The following is a 25,390-nucleotide window of genomic DNA, read 5'->3' on the forward strand; positions in this document are numbered from 1 at the left end:
TGGCAGAAGATAGAAAGCTTCCAGACATCTCAGCTAATAGGGCTTTTAAAATCATTGTAATCCTTTATAACCATTTACAATCCTTTCAGATGCATTATGGCCCTTAATAACACTTTATAATACCTTATAGGTCTTTATAAATCTTCATAAAACTTTATAATAATTTATAGGGCTTTATAAATCTTCATAAAACTTTATAATACTTTATAGGGCTTTATAAGTCTTTATATCGTTTTATAGTCCTTTATGATCATTTCTAACCCTTTGTAACCCTACATAATCCTTTCTAACCCTTCATAACACTTCATAATACTTAATATTTTAGACAAACATACAGACAATCGAATTTGGAATGGGACTAAGCTATTACGCCCCTCGAGACTGCTCTGCCATTTGATAAGATGATGGCTGATCTCTTTGTAGCCTTGACCCTACTTGCCTGTCTACCTCCCTACTATGTTTCACTCCCTTGTCAATCAAGAATTTATCTAGCACATCCTTTAAAAATATTCAATTGTCCTGCCTCCACTGCTCTCTGGGGAAGAGAATTCCACACACTGACGACCCTTAGAGAGAAAACATCTCTCCTCATTCCGTCTTAAATGGAAGACCCCTTATTGGTAAACTGTGTCCCCGAGTTCTAGTCTCTCTAATAAGGGAAAACATCCTCTCCGCAACCACCCTGTTAATTCCCCTTAGGATTTTTCAATAAGATCACATCGCATTCTTCTAAACTCCAATGGATACAGGCCAAAACTGTCCATCCTTTCCTTCATCGCAGGAATCAATCGAGTGAACTGAACTTCTCTGAACTGCTTCTAATGCAATTAAGTCCTTTATTAAATAAGTAGACTAAAACTGTACATAGTACTCCAGATGTGGTCTCTCATGCTCTGTCTCTCTCAATCACTCTCTTTCTCTCTGTCTCATCCCATGTCTATCTCTCTCTCTCATGCTTAGTCTCACTGTCACTCGCCCTCACTTTCTCTCTGTCTCTCTCTTTCTCTCATTCCCTGTTTGTTCATCTTTCACATGCTCTGCCTGTCTCACTCTCTCTCCCCCTTTCTTTGCCTGTCAAGATCTCTCACTCATGCTCCATCTCTCCCTTACTCACTCCCTCTTTCTATCTCTCTTACTCATACAAATATACAAATTAGGAGCAGCAATAGGCCACTTGGCCCCTCAAGCCTGCTCTCCCATTCTAGAAAACCATGGCTGATCTGATTGCAACTCAACTCCACATTCCCACCTACCCTAATAATCTTTCGCCCCCTTGCTTATCAAGAATCTATCTACCTCTGCCTTAAGTATATTCAAATACTCTGCTTCCACCGCCTTTTTATGGAGAGAATTCCAAAAACTCACAACCCTCTGCACTGAGTTCTGCTGGACGGCACAGAGTACGAAGAAGGGAGTTTGGTAATTGAGGGAGTTCGGGAAGGAGGGGGAAAATAAATTAAGAAGAAAATAAATTTGAGTGCACAGAGTGTAAAGTGGGAGTTTGGTCTGTGAGGGAGGGGCTCCTTTCTTTATTTCTTTGGTCTACCCTTTTCAGCCTCCCGTAGCTGCCTCTCTCTTCGGTGTAGGGGAAGACGTTGATTGGTGAGTAACTGGCAAGCTATTTTACTTCTCATGTAATAAAAAGTTTTTAAAGTTTTGTTATGGCAGGTCAACTTGGTCAAGTGGACTGTACATCCTGTGGTATGTGGGAAGTCATGGATGCACCACATGTCCGAGACAAACACATCTGCAGGAAGTGTCACCGGCTGCAGAAGCTTGAGCTCCAGGTTGTGGAACTTGAGCAGTGGCTGGAGTCACTGCTGTGCATCTGCGAGGCGGAGGACTACGTGGATAGCATGGGTAGGGAGGTGGTCACTCTGCACGTTAGGAGCATGCAGGCAGAGAGGGAATGGGTGACCACCAGGCAGTCTATGAGAACCAGGCAGGCAGTGCAGGAGTTCCCTCAGACTATCTTGCTTGCTAATCGGTTTTCCATTTTGAATACTGGTGAGAGCAATGGTTCCTCGGGGGAGTGCAGCTAGAGAAAAGTCTGTGGCACCACGGGTGGTTCAGCTGCACAGGAAAGGAGGAAGAAGAGTGGAAGAGCAATAGTGATAGGGTATTTGATAATTAGGGGTTCAGAGAGACGTTTCTGCAGCAGTAAATGTGACTCCAGGATGGTTCATTGCCTCCCTGGTGCCAGGGTCAAGGATGTCAAGGACATCCTTCTGGGGGATGGTGACCAGCCAGAGGTCATGGTTCACATTGGTACCAATGACATAGGTAGCAAAAGGGATGAGGTCCTGAAAGCAGATTTTATGGAGTTAGGAAGGAAATTAAAAAGCAGGACCTCTAGAGCAGAAATCTCAGGATTACTCCCAGTGCCATGTGCTAGTGAACATAGGAATAGGAGGATTGATCGATTGAACATGTGGCTGGAGAATTGGTGTTGGAGGGAGGGCATCAGATTCCTGAGGCATTGGGACTGGTTCTGGGGTAGGTGGGACCTGTACAAGATGGACGGGCTACACCTTAACAGGACCGGAACTAATATCCTCGCAGGGAGATTTGCTAGTGCTATTGGGGAGGGTTTAAACTAGCTTGTCAGGGGGATGGGAACCTGAGGGGTAGCTCACATTGGAAGGAAATAAAACTGGTAAAAGGAAGTAGAAAAGTAGCAAGTGACATTAGAAGGCAGGCGAAGCAAAGGCGAGAATCAGCTCGTCTTAAAACACCAAATAATGTCAAGAAGACAAGGTTAAGGGCACTCTACCTGAATGCACGCAGCATTCGCAACAAGGTAGATGATTTATAGGCCCAAATTGAGGTAAATGGGTATGATCGAATTGCCATAATGGAAACATGGCTACAGGGTGACCAAGACTGGGAACTGAATATCCAAGGATTGACATTTAGGAAGGACAGGCAAAAAGGAAAAGAAGGTGGTGTTGCGCTGATAATAAGGGAGGGGATCAGTAGCATTATGACCAGGTGAGGAGGAGGTCTAGGGTTCACTTTCAGCCTTCACCTGGTCTTACCATAACAGGGTTTAGTTTTAAACATTCCGTGTTCTTAGCTCTCCCTTAGTGAATCCTTGCTCACCGCTTTCCAATTATAAGGCAAAGAAACCAGCACAAATATGCTTTCTTAGGTTTAAAGAAGAAAAGTTGACATTAATTAAAATTAAACTCTAATTCAATTAACACCTACAGATACATGACACGCCCACGCTAGCATGCATATACAATACACACATCTAAATAAAGACAGAAAAGAGCAGAAGAAAATACAGCGGAAAAGTTTGAGGCAATATCTTAAGAGTTTTTGTTACGGTTCTTCGAGCTCGCTGTATAGTTCTTGATTGTAGGTAGATCTTACTTTTTATTGGGGACCAGTATTCTTCTTAAACCTTGTTTGCTGTCGGAGACTTTTCTCTCTTGGGGTCCATGAGTTTTCAGTGGATTCAGAGGTTTATGAGAAAGAGATGGGAACAGACAGAGCAGATCTTCTCAGTTCCAGGAGCAAACAGTTTTTTTTCCCTTCAAACTCTTTGTACAATTCAGAAAAAACCCGGCTGCCAAGCAGATTAGTCATGTGACTAACTGGTCTGACCACGTCTTGGATTGCATCACCTTAGCAGTCTCTGCGATGTTCCTGCAACACACAATACCTGGTGATCCAGTTCCATTGTGGGTTGAATGTGTCAGGGAGGGGCTCTTTGTCCTTCCAAGCATGGTCTGTTAATTTGAAAATGTCTTTTGCAGCCACAGCTGATCTGTTTAACAAGTCCTTTCTTCACTCCAGTAACGGCTTAAAATCAATGTTCATGACAAAATTAATGTGCCTCATTCTTGGCAGGTGGGGGCCTAGCATGACAGTATGTTAGTAGGGGAGGATCTCTGATTGGAAGAACAAAATGTGGAATCTGTTTGGGTGGAGCTAAGAAAGAGCAAGGGGCAGCAAACATTGGTAGGAGTTGTTTATCGGCCACCAAACAGTAGTGGTAGTGTGAGGCATGGTATTAATCAAGAGATTAGAGAAGCATGTGGCATGGGTAATACAAGTAATCTTGGGTGATTTAAATCTGCATATAGACTGGGTAAACCTAATGAGGACTAATGCTATGGAGGACGACTTTCTGGACTGCATTAGGGATGGTTTTCTAGAGCAGTATGTTGAGGAACCGACGAGAGAACAGCTATTTTAGATGTAGTTTTATGTAATGAGAAAAGCTTAATTAATAATAATAACAAAAACAAGACATGCTGGAAATACTCAGCAGGTCTGGCAGCATCTGTGGAGAGAGAAGCAGAGTTAACATTTCAGGTCACACTAATTAATAATCTTGTTGTAAAAGAACCTTGAGGGATGAGTGACCATAATATGATAGAATTTTACATTATGTTTGAAAGTGAGGTAGTTAAATCTGAAGCCAGTGTGTTAAATTTGAACAAAGGAAATTATGAAGCTATGAGGTGAAAATTGGCTGAGGTGAATTGGGAAAATACATTGAAAGGTATGACAGTACATAGGCAATGGATAGTCTTTAAAGCAATATTAGACAGTTTACAGCATACATTCCTCAAGGCACAAAAACCCAAAACCCAAAAGTAAAGGCAGTCAAGCGTGGATAACAAAGGAAGTTAAGGATTGTATAAGATTAAAAGCCTATAAAGTTGCCAGAAATAGTAGTAAACTGAGGATTGGGAGGATTTTAGAATACAGCAAAGGAGGATAAAGAAACTGATAAAGAAAGGGAGAATAGAATACGAATGTAAGCTAGCAAAACATATAAAAACGGACTGTAACAGCTTCTATAGGTACGTAAAAAGGAAATGTTTGGCTAAGGCAAATGTGAGTCCATGTTTGACGAGCCTGCTGGAGTTTTTTGAGGTTTTACTAACAAAATTGTTAACGGGGAGTCAGTGGACGTGGTATACTTGGATTTTCAGAAGGCTTTTGTTAAAGTTCTCCACAGGAGGTTGGTTAGCAAAATTAAAGCACATGGGATAGGAGGTAATATATTGGCATGAATTAAGGATCAATTAACAGGCAGAAAGCAGAGAGCAGGAATGAATGGGTCATTCTTGCGTTGGCAAGCTGTGACTAGTGGGGTACCGCAGGGATCAGTTCTTGGGCCCCAGCTGTTCACAATATATATCAATGATTTGGATGTGGGGACCAAATGTAGTATTTCCAAGTTTGCGGATGACACAAAACTATGTGGGAATGTGTGTTGTGAGGAAGATGCAAAGCGGCTTCAAGGGAATTTGGACAGACTCAGTGAGTGGACAAGAATGTGACAGATGGAATATAATGTAGAAAAATGTGAGGTTACCCACTTTGGTAGGAGGAACAGATGTGCAGAGTATTTCTTAAATGGTAAGAGATTAGAAAGTGTAGATGTACAAAGGGACCTGGGTGTCCTTGTCAATAAATCACTGAAAACTAACATGCAGGTGCAACAAGCAATTAGGAAGGCTAATGGTATGTTAGCCTTTATTGCAAGAGGATTTGAGTACTTTGGGCCTCCTTATCTCGAGAGACAATGGATACGCGCCTGGAGGTGGTCAGTGGTTTGTGAAGCAGCGCCTGGAGTGGCTATAAAGGCCAATTCTGGAGTAACAGGCTCTTCCACAGGTGCTGCAGAGAAATTTGTTTGTTGGGGCTGTTGCACAGTTGGCTCTCCCCTTGCGCCTCTGTCTTTTTTCCTGCCAACTACTAAGTCTCTTTGACTCGCCACAATTTAGCCCTGTCTTTATGGCTGCCCGCCAGCTCTGGCGAATGCTGGCAACTGACTCCCACGACTTGTGATCAATGTCACACGATTTCATGTCGCGTTTGCAGACGTCTTTATAACGGAGACATGGACGGCCGGTGGGTCTGATACCAGTGGCGAGCTCGCTGTACAATGTGTCTTTGGGGATCCTGCCATCTTCCATGCGGCTCACATGGCCAAGCCATCTCAAGCGCCGCTGACTCAGTAGTGTGTATAAGCTGGGGATGTTGGCCGCTTCAAGGACTTCTGTGTTGGAGATATAGTCCTGCCACCTGATGCCAAGTATTCTCCGAAGGCAGCGAAGATGGAATGAATTGAGACGTCGCTCTTGGCTGGCATACGTTGTCCAGGCCTCGCTGCCGTAGAGCAAGGTACTGAGGACACAGGCCTGATACACTCGGACTTTTGTGTTCCGTGTCAGTGCGCCATTTTCCCACACTCTCTTGGCCAGTCTGAACATAGCAGTGGAAGCCTTACCCATGCGCTTGTTGATTTCTGCATCTAGAGACAGGTTACTGGTGATAGTTGAGCCTAGGTAGGTGAACTCTTGAACCACTTCCAGAGCGTGGTCGCCAATATTGATGGATGGAGCATTTCTGACATCCTGCCCCATGATGTTCGTTTTCTTGAGGCTGATGGTTAGGCCAAATTCATTGCAGGCCGACGCAAACCTGTCGATGAGACTCTGCAGGCATTCTTCAGTGTGAGATGTTAAAGCAGCATCGTCAGCAAAGAGGAGTTCTCTGATGAGGACTTTCTGTACTTTGGACTTCGCTCTTAGACGGGCAAGGTTGAACAACCTGCCCCCTGATCTTGTGTGGAGGAAAATCCCTTCTTCAGAGGATTTGAACGCATGTGAAAGCAGCAGGGAGAAGAAAATCCCAAAAAGTGTGGGTGCGAGAACACAGCCCTGTTTCACACCACTCAGGATAGGAAAGGGCTCTGATGAGGAGCCACCATGTTGAATTGTGCCTTTCATATTGTCATGGAATGAGGTGATGATACTTAGTAGCTTTGGTGGACATCCGATCTTTTCTAGTAGTCTGAAGAGACCACGTCTGCTGACGAGGTCAAAGGCTTTGGTGAGATCAATGAAAGCAATGTAGAGGGGCATCTGCTGTTCACGGCATTTCTCCTGTATCTGACGAAGGGAGAACAGCATGTCAATAGTCGATCTCTCTGCACGAAAGCCACACTGTGCCTCAGGGTAGACACGCTCGGCCAGCTTCTGGAGCCTGTTCAGAGCGACTCGAGCAAAGACTTTCCCCACTATGCTGAGCAGGGAGATTCCACGGTAGTTGTTGCAGTCACCGCGGTCACCTTTGTTTTTATAGAGGGTGATGATGTTGGCATCGCGCATGTCCTGGGGTACTGCTCCCTCGTCCCAGCACAGGCATAGCAGTTCATGTAGTGCTGAGAGTATAGCAGGCTTGGCACTCTTGATTATTTCAGGGGTAATGCTGTCCTTCCCAGGGGCTTTTCCGCTGGCTAGGGAATCAATGGCATCACTGAGTTCCGATTTAGTTGGCTGTATGTCCAGCTCATCCATGACTGGTAGAGGCTGGGCTGCATTGAGGGCAGTCTCAGTGACAGCATTCTCCCTGGAGTACAGTTCTAGGTAGTGCTCAACCCAGCGGTCCATCTGTTTGCGTTGGTCAGTGATTATGTCCCCCGATTTAGATTTGAGGGGGGTGATCTTCTTGATGGTTGGCCCAAGAGCTCTCTTCATGCCATCATACATTCCTCTGATGTTTCCGGTGTCTGAGGCCAGCTGAATATGACTGCATAGGTGTTGCCAGTAGTCGTTTGCGCAACGCCTAGCTGTTCTTTGTGCAGTACTTCTGGCTGCTTTAAGTGCTGCGGATGTTAAATCGCTGGGGGCTTTCTTGTAGTTCAAAAGTGCAATGCGCTTAGCGGCTATGACAGGTTCCAGCTCTTCATTATGAGATTGAAACCAGTCTGCATTTCTCTTCGCACTTTTGCCGTAGGTGGTCAAAGCTGACTCATAGATGGCGTCTCTGATGTGGGCCCACTTGGTCTCAGCATCCCCTGTGGGAGTGTTTTGAAGGGCTGTTACAAGTGAATTTAGAAATTTTTGTAACAGCTGTGGGTGAGAAATTCTGCTCGTGTTGATGCGCGGGTGGCCCTTCTGCTTGGAATGATGCAACTTCTTTGGTCTGAGTCTAACCTTGCTGCACACCAGGGAGTGGTCAGTGTCGCAGTCCGCACTGTGGAAGCTGCGTGTGATTTGAACACTGTTTAAGGCGGCTCGCCTTGTGACAATGAGGTCTAGCTGGTGCCAACGACGTGATCTTGGGTGCCTCCATGAAACCTGGTGACAGGGTTTAGTGTGAAAGAACGAGTTGGTGATGCAGAGGTTATGATAGGTACACAACTCAAGCAGTCTCTGCCCGTTCTCATTCATCCTTCCAACGCCATAGCGCCCAAGGCAGGAGGGCCATGAGTCATGGTCGGCCCCAACCCTGGCATTAAAGTCCCCCAGCAGGAATAGGTGTTCGGTGTTGGGGATGCTGCTAATGATGTTATGGAGTTGTTCATAGAACTGGTCTTTAGCTTCAGGTGCGGAACAGAGTGTTGGAGCATAGATGCTGAGTAGGTGTACTGGACCAGAGGTGATGAGCAGTCGGATGGACAGTATGCGTTCCGAGCCATTTGAGGGAGGCTCTATCATGCTGAGCAAGGAGTTTCTGATGGCGAAGCCCACTCCATGCTGTCTTGGTTCTTCAGGATCCCTGCCCTGCCAGAAGAAGGTGTAGTCTTGCTCTGCTAGAGAGCCACTCGCGGGGAGGCGAGTCTCCTGAAGTGCTGCAATGTCCACATTGAGTCTACTGAGCTCGTTGTTAATGATGGCGGTCTTCCGAGAATCGTTGATTTGTGTAAGGTCTTCCGACAGGCCAGGACACATAGTTCTGACGTTCCAGCTTGCAAAGCGAAGGGCTGGTACCTTCTTTCCTTTTTTCATGTTGTTTGGTGCGGTGTATCAGTCCACCTTTCGGGCAATGACCCTGAGCTCCAAGCACCCATTGAAGCAGGCAGACTGTGGCGGGACAGAACCTTATTGACCGGGGGCTGCCCGGTTTGAGGCGGGCGGTAGCTGTCCAGTGAGGTGCAATGACCTCTCCCACCGACAAAGGCAACCCGTGGCGCCCAGTTTCTACGCCAATTTATCTGGACTTATAACCCGTAACTGCTGCCTTCCGTGTTGTTTCAGTCGCTGTGAGGCAACTATGGAGTGACCTCTCCATGGCGCATGCCTGGGCAAATTTATGGAGGTTGAGAGTTGCCCAGTCGTCAAAACCCCCCTCTCGGCCTTTCTGGTGGGGTCCAAAGGAGTGCAGGACACGACTTTGGCACCAGTATGGCTGCAGGAACTGCCGGAAACATGCCAAAGGTGACACATGACCGCCTACGGGGTTCCGCTCCGGATTTTCTGTTAGGGTTTACTCCCTTAGCCTTGGTCTCTCCCGAGACGCCCACAAGGCAGTGGGGTTGTTGGGGCCCCTACACAGGTGTAGGATGGTGCCGGTGGGAGGAGGGGATGCAAGGGGGAGGGGTAGAGGGAGGAGGGGGGGGTGCAGGGGAAGGGGGTGCGGGGTGAAGATGGTGCGAGGGGGGGGCGGGCTGGGACGGGGTTGTGAGGGGGTGAGCTGAGAGGGTGGAGCAGGGAAGGGGAGGGGGGTGGAAGGGGGGTAAAGGGGGGGAGGGGGGGTGGAATCTGGTGCAGGTAATAAGCCATTTATTGCAAGAGGATTTGAGTACAGGAGTAGTGAAATCTTGCTTCAATCGTATAGAGCCTTGGTTAGACCGAGCTTGGAGGACTGTGTGCAGTTTTGGTCTCCTTACCATCGGAAGGATATTATTGACATTGAGGGAGTGAAACCAAGATTCACCAGACTTGTTCCCGGGATTGTGGGACTGTCCTACAAAGAGAGATTGGGGAAACTGGGCCTGTATTCTCTAGAGGTTTGAATGATGAGAGCTGATCTCATTGAAACCTAGAAAATACTTAAAGGGATAGACAGGGTAGATGCAGCTGAGATGTTTCCCCTGGTTGGGGAGTCTAGAACCAGGGGACACAATTTCAAAATAAGGGGGACTAGGACAGAAATGAGGAGAAATTTCTTTCCTCAGAGGATTGTGAATCTTTGGAATTCTCTACCCCAGAGGGCTGTGGAAGCTCAGTCATTGGGTATGTTTAAAGCAGAGACTGACAGATTTCTAAATACAAATGACATCAAGGGACATAAGGATAGTGTGGGGAAAAGGCATTGAAGTGGATGATCAACCATGATCATATTGAATGGCAGGGCAGGCTCGATGGGCTGAATGGCCTACTGCTCCCATGTTCCTACATTCCTCTGTTCCTATGTTCCCTGAGAGAGAAAAATTCTTCTTATCTGTGTCTTAAATGGGCAATCCCTTATTTGTAAACAGTAACCCCTAGTTGTAGATTTTCACACATGGGGAAGCATCCTTTCCACACCCACCCTGTCAAGACCCCTCATGATAGAATATGTTGCCTCTTATTCTTCTAAACTCCAATGGATACAAGCCTAGCCTGTCCAATCTTTCCTCATAAGACAACCAGGCATTAGTCTAGTAAATCTTCTCTGAACTGCTTCCAATGCATTTACATCCTTCCTTAAATACGGAGACCAATACTGTACACAGTACTTCAGATGTGGTTTCACAGATGCCCTGTATAGATGAAGCATCTCCCTACCTTTGTATTCAATTCCCCTCACAATAAACGATAACACTCTATTAGAATTCCTAATTACTTGCTGTACCTGCATTCTAAACTTTTGGAATCCATGCACTCGGACACCCAGATCCCTCTGCATCTCACAGCTCTGTAGTGTCTCACCATTTATGTAATATGCCTCTTTTTTATTCTTCCTGCCAAAGTGGACAATTTCACATTTTCCCACATTATACTCCATTTGCTAGATCTTTGCCCACTCACTTAATCTATCTATATCCATTTGTAGCCTCCTTATGTCCTCTTCACAATTTACTTTCCTACCTATCTTTGTATCTCAGCAAATTTAGCAACCATACCTTCGATCCCTTCATGCAAGTTATTTATATAAACTGTAAAAAGTTGAGGCCCTGTGGCACACCACTCGTCACAGATGGCCAACCAGAAAATTACCCATTTATGCCTGCTCTCTGTTTCCTGTTAGCTAGCCAATCCTCTGTCCATGCCAAAATGTTACCCCCTACACCATGAGCTTTTATTTTCCACAAATATAACCTTATCAAATGCCTTCTGGAAATCTAAGTACAATACATCCACCAGTTCCCCTTTATCCACATTCTTCAAAGAACTCCAATAAATTTGTTCAGCATGATTTCCCTTTCACAAAACCATGTTGACCCTGCCTGATTGCCTTGAATTTTTCTAAATGCCCTGCTATACTGTCTTTAATTATAACCTCTAACATTTTCCCTATGATAGATGTTAAGCTAACTGGCCTGTAGTGTCCTGCTTTCTGTCTCCCTCCCTTTTGGAATAAAAGAGTTAAAATGGCTATTTTCCAATCTAATGAAACCTTCCCCGAATGTAGGGAATTTTGGAAAATGAAAGCCAGCACATCAACTATCTCACTAGCCACTTTTTTAACACCCTAGGATGCAGTCCATTAGGACCTGTGGACTTGTCAGTCCGCAGCTCCAACAATTTGCTCAGTACTTTTACATTTACTCCAAGTCTATCTCTCTCTCATGCTCTGTCTGTCACACTCTCACAGCCTCCTCTTTCTCTCTCAAACTCTCTCTCTCCTACTCCCTCTCTTTCCCTCTCTCACTCCCTGTTTCTCTCATTCCCCCCTCTCTCTTTCTTATTTCCTGTTTCTCTCTAAGTCACATTTCCTGTCTGTCACTCTCTCTCTCTCATGCTCTGTCTCTCGTTCGCCCTCACTGACGCTCTTTCTTTTTCTCTCACTCCATGTCTGTCTCTATCTCATGCTCTATCTGTCTCACTCTCACTCCCCTCTCTTTCTTTCTCTATCACTCCCTCTCTTTCTTTCTCTCCCATTCCCTGCTTCTCTCATTTATCTGGCTGTCTCTCTTTATCTTATTTCCTGTCTCTCTATCTCTCGTTCCATGTCTGTCTCTCGCATGCGCTGTCTATCCCTCTCTCACTCCTTCTCTCTTTCTGTTTCTCCTTGTCTTGCTCTCTCATCCCTGTCTGTCTCTTTCTCTCTCTCAGTCCCTGGATGGAATATTACGCACAAGAACAAAGAACAGTACAGCACAGGAACAGGCCATTCGGCCCTCCAAGCCTGCGCTGATCTTGATGCCTGTCTAAACTAAAACCTTCTGTACTTCCGGGGACCATATCCCTCTATTCCCATCCTATTCATGTATTTGTCAAGATGCCTCTTAAACGTTGCTACCGTACCTGCTTCCACCACCTCCCCAGCAGCAAATTCCAGGCACTCACCACCCTCTGTGTAAAGAACTTACCTCGCACATCCCCTCTAAACTTTCCCCCTCTCACCTTAAACCTATGTCCCCTAGTAACTGACTCTGCCACCCTGGGGAAAAGCTTCTGATTATCCACTCTGTCCATGCCACTCATAACTTTGCAAACCTCTATCATGTCGCCCCTTCACCTTTTTTTTTACAAGTCAAAAAGTGAAAAAAGTCACCTCCGTCGTTCCAGTGAAAACAATCCGAGTTTATCCACCCTCTCCTCATAGCTAATACCCTCCAGACCAGACAACCTCCTGGTAAACCTCTTCTGTACCCTCTCCAAAGCCTCCACATCCTTTTGGGAGTGTGGCGATCAGAATTGCATGCAATATTCTAAGTGTGGCCTAACTAAGGTTCTGTACAGCTGCAGCATGACTTGCCAATTTTTACGCTCCATGCCCCGACCGATGAAGGCAAGCATGCCGTATGCCTTCTTGACTACCTTATCCACCTGCATTGCTACTTTCAGTGACCTGTGGACCTGTACGTCCAGATCTCTCTGCCTGTCAATACTCCAAAGGGTTCTGCCATTTACTGTATACTTCCCACCTGTATTAGACCTTCCAAAATGCATTACCTCACATTTGTCCGGATTAAACTCCATCTGCCATTTCTCTGCCCAAGTTTCCAACCGATCAATATCCTGCTGTATCCTCTGACAATCCTCATCACTGTCCGCAACTCCACCAACCTTTGTGTCGTCTGCAAACTTACTAATCAGACCAGCTCCATTTTCCTCCACGCGGTGGTGTAGTGGTATTGTCACTGGACTAGTACCCCAGAGACCCAGGGTATTTCCCTGGGGACATGGGTTCGAATCCCACCACAGCAGAAGGTGGAATTTGAATTTAATTAATAAATCTGGAATTAAAAGCTAGTCTAATGATGACCATGAAACCATTGTCGATTGTTGTAAAAACCCATCTGGTTCACTAATGTCCTTTAAGGAAGAAAATCGGCTGTCCTTACCTGGTCTGGTCTACATGTGACTCCAGACCCACAGCAATGTGGTTAACTCTTACATGCCCCCTGAAATGGCCTAGCAAGTCCCTCAGTTGTACCTAACCGCTACGAAGACAATAAAAAGGAATGAAACCGGACGGACCAACCGGCATCGACCTAGGCACCGGTAACGACAACGGCAAACCCAGCCCTGTCGACCCTGCAAAGTCCTCCTTACTAACATCTGGGGGCTTGTGCCAAAGTTGGGAGAGCTGTCCCACAGACTAGTCAAGCAACAGCCTGACGTAGTCATACTCACAGAATCATACCTTACAGACAATGTCCCAGACACTGCCATCACCATCCCTGGATATGTCCTATCGCACCGGCAGGGCAGACTCACCAGAGGTGGCGGGACAGTCGTATACAGTAGGGAGCGAGTTGCCCTGGGAGTCGTCAACATCGACTCCGGACCCCATGAAGTCTCATGGCATCAGGTCAAACATGGGCAAGGTAACCTCCGACTGATTACCACCTACTGCCCTCCCTCAGCTCAGTACTCCACCATGTTGAACTCCACTTGGAGGAAGCACTGAGGGTGGCAAGGGCACAAAATGTACTCTGGGTGGGGGACATCAATGTAGCACCACTACTGACCGAGCTGGCCGAGTCCTAAAGGACATGGCTGCTAGACTGGGTCTGCGGCAGGTGGTGGGGGGACCAACATGGGGGAAAAACAGACTTGACCTCGTCCTCACCAATCTGCCTGCTGCAGATGCTTCTGTCCATGACTGTATTGGTTGGAGTGACCACCGCACAGTCCTTGTGGAGATGAAGTCCCGCCTTCACATTGAGGATACTGTCCATCGTGTTATGTGGTACTATCAGTGTGTCAAATGGGATAGAATTCGAACAGATCTAGCAATGCAAAACTGGGCATCCATGAGGCGCTGTGGGCCATCAGCAGCTGCAGAATTATACTCAACCACAATCTGTAACCTCATGGCCTGGCATATCCCCCACTCTACCATTACCATCAAGCCAGGAGACCAACCCTGGTTCAATTAAGAGTGCAGGAGGGCATGCCAGGAGCAGCACCAGGCATACCTCAAAATGAGGTGTCAACCTGGTGAAGCTACAACACAGGACTATCTGCATGCCATACTGTGTAAGCAGCATGCGATAGACAGAGCTAAGCAATCCCATAACCAACGGATCAGATCTAAGCTCTGCAGTCCTGCCACATCCAGCCATGAATGGTGGAGAACAATTAAACAACTAACTGGAGGAGGTGGCTCCACAAATATCCCCATCCTCAATGATGGGGGAGCCCAGCACATCAGTGCGAAAGATAAGGCTGAAGCATTTGCAACAATCTTCAGCCAGAAGTGCCAAATTGATGATCCATCTCGGCCTCCTCCTGAAGTCCCCAGCATCACAGATGCCAGACTTCAGCCAATTCGATTCACTCCACGTGATATTAAGAAACGACTGAAGGCACTGGATACTGTAAAAGCTATGGGCCCTGACAATATTCCGGCAATAGTACTGAAGACCTGTGCTCCAGAACTTGCCACACCCCTAGCCAAGCTGTTCCAGTACAGCTACAACACTGGCATCTACCCTGCAATGTGGAAAATTGCCCAGGTATGTCCTGTACACAAAAGGCAGGACAAGTGGCGCAGTGGTTAGCACCGCAGCCTCACAGCTCCAGGGACCCGGGTTCGATTCCAGGTACTGCCTGTGTGGAGTTTGCAAGTTCTCCCTGTGTCTGCGTGGGTTTTCTCCGGGTGCTCCGGTTTCCTCCCACAAGCCAAAAGACTTGCAGGTTGATAGGTAAATTGATCATTATTAATTGTCACTCGTGTAGGTAGGTGGTAGGGAAATATAGGGACAGGTGGGGATGTTTGGTAGGAATATGGGATTAGTGTAGGATTAGTATAAATGGGTGGTTGATGTTCGGCACAGACTCGGTGGGCCGAAGGGCCTGTTTCAGTGCTGTATCTCTAATCTAATCTAATCTAAAATCTAAAGTCCAACCCGGCCAATTACCACCCCATCAGCCTACTCTCAATCATCAGTAAAGTGATGGAATGTGCCATCAACAGTGCCATCAAGCGGCACTTGCTTTGCAAAGTGACGCTCAGTCTGGGTTCCGCCAGGGACACTCAGCTCCTGAGCTCATTACAGCCTTGGTTCAAACATGGACAAAAGAGCTGAACTCAAGAGGTGAGGTGAGAGTGACTGCCCTTGACATCAAGACAGCATTTGACCGAGTATGGCATCAAGGAGCCCCAGCAAAACTGAGGTCAATGGGAATCAGGGGGAAAACCCTCCGCTGGCTGGAGTCATACCTAGCGCAAAAGAAGATGGTAGTGGTTGTTGTAGATCAATCATCTGAGCTCCAGGACATCACTGCAGGAGTTCCTCCTGGTAGTGTCCTAGTCCCAACCATCTTCAGCTGCTTCATCAATGACCTTCCTTCAATCATAAGGTCAGAAGTGGGGATGTTCGCTGATAATTGCACAATGTGCAGTACCATTCGTGACTGCTCAGATACTGAAGCAGTCCGTGTAGAAATGCAGCAAGACCTGGACAATATCCAGGCTTGGACTGATAAGTGACAAGTAACATTTGCGCCACACAAGTGCCAGGCAATGACCATCTCCAACTATAGAGAATCTAACCATCTCCCCTTGACATTCAATGGCATTACCATCGCTGAATCCTCCACTATCAACATCCTGGGGGCTACCATTGACCAGAAACTGAACTGGAGTAGCCATATAAATAGCATGGCTACAAGAGCAGGTCAGAGGCTAGGAATCCTGAAGCGAGTAACTCACCTCCTGACTCCCCAAAGCCTGTCCACCATCTACAAGGCACAAGTCAGGAGTGTGATGGAATACTCTCCACTTGCCTGGATGGGTGCAGCTCCAACATCACTCAAGAAGCTGGACACCATCCAGGACAAAGCAGCCCGCTTGATTGGCACCCCATCTACAAACATTCACTCCCTCCACCACCGACGCACAGTGGCAGCAGTGTGTACCATCTACAAGATGTACTGCAGCAATGCACCAAGGCTCCTCAGACAGCAACTTCCAAACCCGCGACCTCTACCAACTGGAAGGACAAGGGCAGCAAATGCATGGGAACACCACCACCTGCAAGGTCCCCTCCAAATCACACACCATCCTGACTTGGAACTATATCGGCCGTTCCTTCACTGTCGCTGGGTGAAAATCTTGGAACTCCCTTCCTAACAGCACTATGGGTCTACCTACGCCAAATGGGCTTCAGCGGTTCAAGAATGCAGCTCACCACCACCTTCTCAAGGGAAATTAGGGATGGGCAATAAATGCTGGCCTGGCCAGCATCGCCCACATCCCATGAATGAATAATTCTTTTTTCATATATACTACAAACAGCAAAGGTCCCAGCACTGATTCCTGCAGAACACCACTAGTCACAGCCCTCCATTCAGAAAAGCACCCTTCCACTGCTTTTGAATACATTTGAATGTACTTTCCCAATCCATGACAGCCAATTTGCCTCATACCTTCGTCATTTCCTATGTTTAGATTTCAGAACCTAGTTTCGGACTGAACTACATCACCTTCAAACTTAATGTAAAATTCTATCATATTATGGCCAGTCTTCCCTCGAGGGTCCTTTGCAACAAAATTATTAATTGGCCCTTTTTCATTGCACAATACTAGATCTAAAATAGCCCATTCTCTAGTCCATTCCTCAACATGCTGTTCTGGAAAACCATCTCGATACATTCCAGGAATTTGTTCTCCACAGCATTAGTGCTAATTAGGTTTACCCAGTCTATATGTAGATTGAAGTCCCCCATGATTACTCTGTTACCCCTGATGCAGGCACCTCTAATTTCCTGATTTATATCGTGTCTTACATTACAACTACTGTTTGGTGGCCTATAAAGAACTCCTACTAATATTTGCTGCCCCTTGATGCTTCTTAGCTCCACCCAAACTAATTCTAAATCTTGATCCTCTGAACTAAGATTCTCTTTCACTAATGCACTGGTCTCATCCTTTATTAACAGCATTATACCACTTCCTTTTCCTTTTTGCCTATCTTCTTAAATGTTGAGTACCCTTGGTCATTCATTTTACACCCTTGGTTACCCTGCAGCCACGTCTCCATAATGACAATTAGATCTTACCTATTTTATAGAGAGATACAGCACTGAAACAGGCCATTCGGCCCACCGAGTCTGTGCCGACCAGTAACCACCCATTTATACTAATCCTACATACTAATCCTATTTACTTCCATTTGTGCCGTCTATTCATCTACCTTGTTGTGAATGCTGTGTGCATTCAGATAGAATGCCTTTAATTTTATCTTGTTTATTATTTTCACTACTTATAGCCTTATCTGCTGGAACATTTCTAAGTATCTACACTCTGTTCATTCCTGCCACACTCAGATTATCAATTCCCTTATTGTGTCCGTGCTCTCTTGCTTTCTCTTCTCTCTTTAATTTATCACATCTTTTCTCCCATGACCTTCCCCCTCTGACTATATAGTTTAAAGCATTCTGCACCACCCTCGTTAGATGACTCACCAGAACATTGGTCCCAGGTTCAGGTGAATACCACCCCAACGGTATAGCTCCCACTTTGCCCAGTACTGGTGCCAGTGCCCCATGAATTAAAACCCTTTTCTCCCACATCAATTTTTGAACCACGCATTTAACTGTCTGATCTTATGTACCCGACTCCAGTTTGCTCGTGGCTCAGGTAATAACCAAGAGATTATTACCTTTGAGGTTCTGCTTTGTAATTTAACCCCTAGCTGCTCATACTCTCTAAGCAAATCCTCTTTCCTAGTCCTACCTATGTCATTGGTACCGACGTGGACCACAAGAACTGGATCCTCCCCCTCCCATTGCAAGTCCCTCTCCAGCCCAGAGGAGATGTCCCAAACTCTTGCTCCGTGCAGGCAACTGTTGGAGAATTTTCTGAGCTTTGCTAATTATTACTTAACTTTGTAGAAATAGAAAAACAGGACACAGCTTGTAGCTAACCTAACCAACGGTCATAAAATGTAGACAGAGCAACTGACCACAACCCACTGTCTTAGGAAGGGACAGAGCTCAAGATGGATTTTGGGGAAGTGAACTCAGACTGTTCGTTGCTGACTCTTCCGCTTTTATCATGTTTGTGCAACCTAGCCAGAAGTAACGGCCAGATATAGTATCTGGAGTGGGCATTGAATTAAGGAACGAGCTTGTTATTGTTGAAACTGATGTTTTGCTGACCTCGTACTCTGCATGGTGCACAGTCACGTAGGCGGTGTTGTGATCATCTTGTGGGCGTTTATCTAATTGTGAAATTGTTAGCTCTGCCTCTGTTATACTATATAAATCCACGGCGATCTGTAGCTCTTTGGAGTAGCACTGGACCGCCTTGAGGTAAGGTGTGCACTCCCATGATATCATGCAATAAAGTGTTTGTTCTCAAAGTCTGAGTCCAGAGAATTTGTTCAACAATTGGGCACAATCTGGATTTTCTCCAACAGTTTTTGGCATAGTCGGCAGGATCCCTGAGTTCACGGGATCCAAAAGAACCTAGTGAAAAAACTAATCGACAGGATCAGGGCTAAGTCAACTTTTCTGCGACCCTAGTGTCTCAATCACCCAGCCTGAGCCAGAATTAAGAGGGCGACTGGGCCCCACGTGAAGGCCAGATAACTGGGAGAGGGGGACAAGAGGGGTCAAGGAAGAATTGGCTGAAACCTGATCAGAAAAGATCTAAAATTCCGCAAAGGGAAGTTGAAAAGGAGATAAGTAGCAAATCCAGTAAAATGTGGCGAATTCGGTGTAGTAATACCAAATTCCGGGAATTTGGTGATCCTAATTTGAGTTTGCATGAGCTGTTCCTCCACCGGGTGGAGTAAAGAGGCTGTGGGACAAAAGGAGTTAGGACAACCGTCTGGGACGGTGAACGACTGGGGCTGTAACTAAACTACCAAATTGACCCGACAGGCACGTGATCGTTGCTCCTGAGTACACGAGCCGGAATCTGGCCCTAGAGAGAGAGGCTGTGGGACGGAGGGAGAACGAAAGAGCGTTGGCCTGAGAGACAGGGGTGTGCCGGTTAGCTGACCTTGAGAATTTAACATTAACTGCGCCTGTTCGTATCCTTGTGTCTATTCGTTTTGTTGTGTCTTGTTTGTTTTTCTTTGATTTAATGCTACTTGATTCATAGAAAAGAACTCGTAAATTTAGAAGGTTTTGAGAAAGTAGAAGTAAGAGTGGACTCAACGGCTTCCAAGAAGGAAGGGTTGCCCCCGGGGACAAGTAAACCATGTCCTCTGGAGAAAGGCAACCCACGTCCGTTTAACCCCTCGAAGGAGACGCAGAAGCGCCACGGTAAATATGTGTTTTAAATATGTTTCAGGGTAAAAACAAGTAACTGTGTCTTTGATTCGACTGTGAGAATGTCAGACGCTTCCGCGAATGAATTGAATATCTGGGAAGAACAGCTTGTGTTCTGTACAGATTGTGTTCTGTAGAACTGACTGTCGTTATCTCTTTGTTGTCTGGCTTTAATGTTGAAAATTGAATTCTATTAAGTTGTTTGGAATTGAGTGAGTGTGAAAAGTGATTGTTGAGTGTGTTCATTTCGATTTAGGAATCTAGGAATTTAGGATTATATCCCAGGAATGGAATATAAAATTGAATTATATTTTAAGTTAAAGTTTTATTTTTAGTTGGTTTTGCAACTGTGAAAAGGCAATGAACAATTTTCTGAGGGATAAGCTTCAGCCTTGAAGGTCTGAAGATGTCTGGCAGAAATCTAATTTGGGGTTTGGAACATTGTTTTAATTGGAAACTCCGCTATTGTTTTATTTTACAGTCTAAAGTTGAAGACATGTTTTACTGACTGTTATATTGTTTTAATGGAAAGGATAGAAAAGGAGATATAGGAAAGATTCTGTCTGTTTAAAAAGATTCTGTTTGTGTAAGGACCGAGTGTTAAGTCTTTTGTTGTAAGAATGTTAAATAACTTTTTCTTTAGTTTTTGGTTTTATTACAGTCATTTGAAAAGGCGCCTGAAGAAAGAACAAGAAAATGATGTAATTTACCTATCTTTTAAAATAAGCATGTGCTATTCTGTTCTGTTGTGTGTAGTTAATAAGTATTATAAGTTAATAAGTCTGAATTGAATTAATATTGTTAAGGTTAATTGACCTGTTTAAGTTGAAGAACTGGAAATTTCATTTGCTGCAACAATGAACTTTCAAGTTTATTATGTCATGTTTTGGAGGAGTCTTAAGTTCCGGACGTGGGACTCTCTCATATAACATCGGCAGTTTTGATTTTAAAAATATTATAGCAGTGAATTGGAATTGGAATCATTTTTGTAATAAAAATCCTTGGATCAGGAACCTCTTACAAAAGATACTAAAAGTTTGGAAACAATTGGAGTTTAATCTAAAATGCTGTCTTTCCTGATGGAGATGCTTTCCTTTGAAGTTGAAAATGTTACACATGATTTTGTTGTTTTTTTAAACCCTAAGGATACCAAAAGGATTGAAAAGGTTTAAAATAGATAGTTCTTTTCGATCAGAGAAAAAAAAGTTTCGTAAAGTAACGTAGCTGAGAATGTTTTGCTCCGCCCCCTTGGAGACAATCAAAGAACTTAACCCGCTGCAGCTTCTTGCATTGCTGAGAGTCAAATTTATAGATATTGGACATTGCCAAATTTTAAATTCCTAACTTGACAGATAGAATTGGACAAATTAACCCATTGGGCTCAGGGGCAGTGGATTCTTTTTAAGCAGGTGACGGCAGGTTCCAAGGCCACATGAGAACTGATGCCACAACAAGAGTTCCAGCAGCTTTGAGAATTTAAAACTTAATTGCAGACATCAAATATCATAGCATCTTTATCAATGAGACAAAATGCTTGAGAAGGAAAGATAGTTGCAAGCATTTCTGTCCTTAACGTACAAAAAGTACAACCAAGTCTGGGCATAAGAAATTGGTATCAATAAACAAAATTTAATTGATAGGAGTGGTTATTTAAAGCACTCAAAGGGAAATCTATCTGATATTTAAGAGGACAATCAAAGTTTTAGAAAATAACAAATCAGTGGTTTTACTGTGTTGGACATTAGCAATGGGTTCTGGTCCATACAGTTGGCACAAGAGTGTCAATATAAATTTGCGTTTACGTTCAAGGGATAACAGTACATCTGGACGTGTCTCTCCCAGGGATTTTATAATAATCCATCGATATTCCACCTTCCTTCAGAAGGTCAGAGTGAAAGTTAGGCTGAAAATGGCACTGATAATGAAGGAAAAGGTTTCATATTTGGACATAGTAATAACACAGGGAAAGCATGAGACAGAGCAAAAGTGAGTGCAGACAATCCTCGAACTCCCCCTAGCGCAAGATATTAAAGCTCTAAGATACAAAAAGGACAGTTCCTATTTCAGGTTGTGAGATTAAACAGACAAGAAGCACCAACTCCACGGTTAACCCCATATCCGAATTACCGACGAGTAAGGTTACGACCTAACAGCCACAAGTGACTGGTCTCCCTTGCCCAGTCTTGACTACAGGACTAGAACATGGACTTGCGATAATAAAAACTAATAAAATTGTATATGATAATGTAAAGCTTGAGTTGGTACCGGAAATATTGATTTTCTCAGATATCCAGCTACCTGACTGGTGCCCTGAGAAGACCCGAGAGTTGTACAAGGTATTACTGTGACAATTGTTGAGACAGGAATTTGGTAATGAGAAAATGATAAATAGATTATATAAAATACAATGATATTTTACCCTATGTTATGGAAATTGGAAAAGAGGTAATTGGAGCAACATTGTCCATTGTCTGAGTGTAGTCTGGAAAACCAGGTGATCATATGTCCTCATCCTATATAGAAAACGGCAGAATCAAAATATGGATTTAATACCACTGTAAATTGCACCATGGAAACGAGGAAAGCATTGTCAGGACTAACCCATGTGGCCTATATGGGAAAGGGGAGATATTGCTTAACCACCACAGCGAAGGAGTACCAGTATGGACATAAATGGACTTGTCCGGTGAGCAACAGTACATTTTGGTTCAACCCACAAATACCAACCCGAGTAGGGAAGATGGAGTTGGTACAGATACATGAACAAAAGACAGAAACGATAACTGTGACAGAAAGTATTAAGGAGGATTTGACAAATTACCTCCGGGACTATGAATATACTATTCAGCCATTGCCCACACGCTTGGGTAAAGAGAAATAGCAGCTAGAAGCCATTGCAAGCTGGAACAACAGTCGAAGATGCTACAAGATGAGATTGACGAGATAAATGATTCTACCTGGCAGGAGGACTTATGGAATTGGGGGTCAGACGTGCGGATACACCTCTGGTTTAGAATTATCTCCCATGTCCTGATAGTGGTTTTGGGTATCATGGTGTCAGATGTGACTTACTTAATTTGGCAACTATAGAAATTAATTAGGCAAATCAAGAGGATGTATGAACACAGGTTGGACAGCTACCCGAAAAGCAATTAGTGTTTGAACTTGCTCTGTCAAAGGAGGGACAATTAGTTATGCCATAAAAGGGGTAATTGTATAACCTTTTCATATATACTTAAAGTGAGCAAATGAATGATCAATGTACTTTATGAAATTGTATTATGTTTGTACAATCGATTATGTAACAGTGATTCTTAAATGAGATGGTAATTGTACAAGTGTTCCACCTTTTATGTTGCAAACAAGTATTTGAAGCCCCTGCAAAACTTATGCCTTTACAGAGTTCCCGCTGCCCCCTTGTGATATAAGCAGGCAACTATTGAGCGTGACCCCTCCGGGTGTTGAAGGCTGTTTCTAGACAATATAGACCATTAAGGCACCGAGGTGGGATCAAGGGAAGGATTCCTAAAAGGGTTTTGAAGAGTCAAGAGGGGACTGTGAGAACAGAATTTTAGACTTTTACGAACAAAATATTATGGGAACATTTAAGCTGAGATTAATCAATCATGTATTGCTCGCTTGGCCTTGCAGCTGGTACAGCGTGATGGCAGGAAAAGATATTATGCTTCAATGACTACTTTAAGCTCCATACCTCTCCCCTCTACTCATGATGATGTTGCGTTATCATGGTATGATAAAAGGAGGGATTGTTGGAGAATTTTCTGAGCTTTGCTAATTATTACTTAACTTTGTAGAAATAGAAAAACAGGACACAGCTTGTAGCTAACCTAACCAACGGTCATAAAATGTAGACAGAGCAACTGACCACAACCCACTGTCTTAGGAAGGGGCAGAGCTCATGATGGATTTTGGGGAAGTGAACTCAGACTGTTCGTTGCTGACTCTTCCGCTTTTATCATGTTTGTGCAACCTAGCCAGAAGTAACGGCCAGATATAGTATCTGGAGTGGGCATTGAATTAAGGAACTAGCTTGTTATTGTTGAAACTGATGTTTTGCTGACCTCAGACTCTGCATGGTGCACAGTCACGTAGGCGGTGTTGTGATCATCTTGTGGGCGTTTATCTAATTGTGAAATTGTTAGCTCTGCCTCTGTTATACTATATAAATCCACAGCGATCTGTAGCTCTTTGGAGTAGCACTGGACAGCCTTTAGGTAAGGTGTGCAACCCCATGATATCATGCAATAAAGTGTTTGTTCTCAACGTCTGAGTCCGGAGAATTTGTTCAACAATTGGGCACAATCTGGATTTTCTCCAACCGCAACACAGCCTTCTGGACTCTCAGTCTCGGTTGCAGAGAACTGTGTCTATTCCCCTGACGCTAATGTTCCCTACGACTGTTACTTTCCTATTAATTCCCCCCCGATTGAATTGTTTTCTGTACCGCTAAACCATAGTCAGTTCGTTCACTCACTCTGCAGCCCCATTAACCAGCTTCCTCTCACTTGCCAGGTTTATCAGTAAATCCTCTGACGAAAGCCCCAAATTGTGATATATTCATCTCACTCATCCAGAATAAAATGTCATCTTTCGCTCTTTTTACATTAAAACATTGACATCCATTCTGCTCAGCATTTATTTCAGTCTTCTTTCTATTTTGTACATTTCCGAATAAAAATATTATTTCAATTTTCTCACGATGGAAGAAGTGAATAGAAAAGATTTTCTGCAGTGACACGGAGTGTAAAACAGTAATGGCTTTACTCAGATTCACGTCAAGTTGGAGCTTGGCTATGTTCATCATCGCACCCTGCAAAGAACCAGTGAACTGTGCTGAGAGAATTTCTTGTTTTAATTTAAAATGCCTGCTCTGTGGCAGGAACAACAATGAACCAGATAACGTCATTTGCAAGGTACAGAGACTTTCCAATTAACGGTGAGATATGTCCAAATTAATCAGTTATGAGGCCTCGAGAAACCTTACAAGACTGAGATAATACAGACCGAATGATTTGTTGACTTCTTCTGCAAAACATCTTTTTCTGAAATAAATGCAAAATCCTGCAGATTCTGGAAATCTGAAATCAAACCAGAACGTGCTGGAAATACTCAGCAGGTCTGGCAGCATCTGTGAAGAGAGAAGCAGAGTTAACGTTTCAGGTCTTCCGAAAGGTCACCTTGATCTAAAAGTTAGCCATCTCAATTGATGAAGTTTGCACCCAATCCTCACTGAAGGAGGTGCACAGATGATGGACAGGAGCAGAGCAGGCTTTCTCAAACAAAGGGGTCAGCATGCGGTTGGACATTTTGTCCAAAGACAAATGTCAATTGTACAATAAGCCGCTGTCAGTGTGATGTCTTGTCCCTCCCTTAAATGTATGTGATCAAAGAAATTGCTGGAGGAAACTTTGTGTTGCAACCGAAGGGGAAGGAGTGATTGGTCAGTCACTAGGAAACTACAATCAACGTGAGGTTGACTGCTCTCAGGTGATTTATGTATTTTGCTTGCTTTGTATTTCAGAATCAATAATTAGATGTGTTAACTATTCTATCGTATGACAGTGCATTGTAATGCATGACTTTTAGATATATGTAGTAACACAATAAATTTGATATCTGACTCAGTGTATTGAGAGTATTCCATTATTTCTGTAATTCTCGTGTCTGAACCAGAATAAGTGGATTAACAAGTCCTACATACCGCCTCAGTACTGGCCCTCTGAGAGTGCAGT

This window comes from Heterodontus francisci, unplaced genomic scaffold (assembly GCF_036365525.1).
Source record: "Heterodontus francisci isolate sHetFra1 unplaced genomic scaffold, sHetFra1.hap1 HAP1_SCAFFOLD_96_1, whole genome shotgun sequence".
In the NCBI taxonomy this organism is placed as follows: domain Eukaryota; kingdom Metazoa; phylum Chordata; class Chondrichthyes; order Heterodontiformes; family Heterodontidae; genus Heterodontus; species Heterodontus francisci.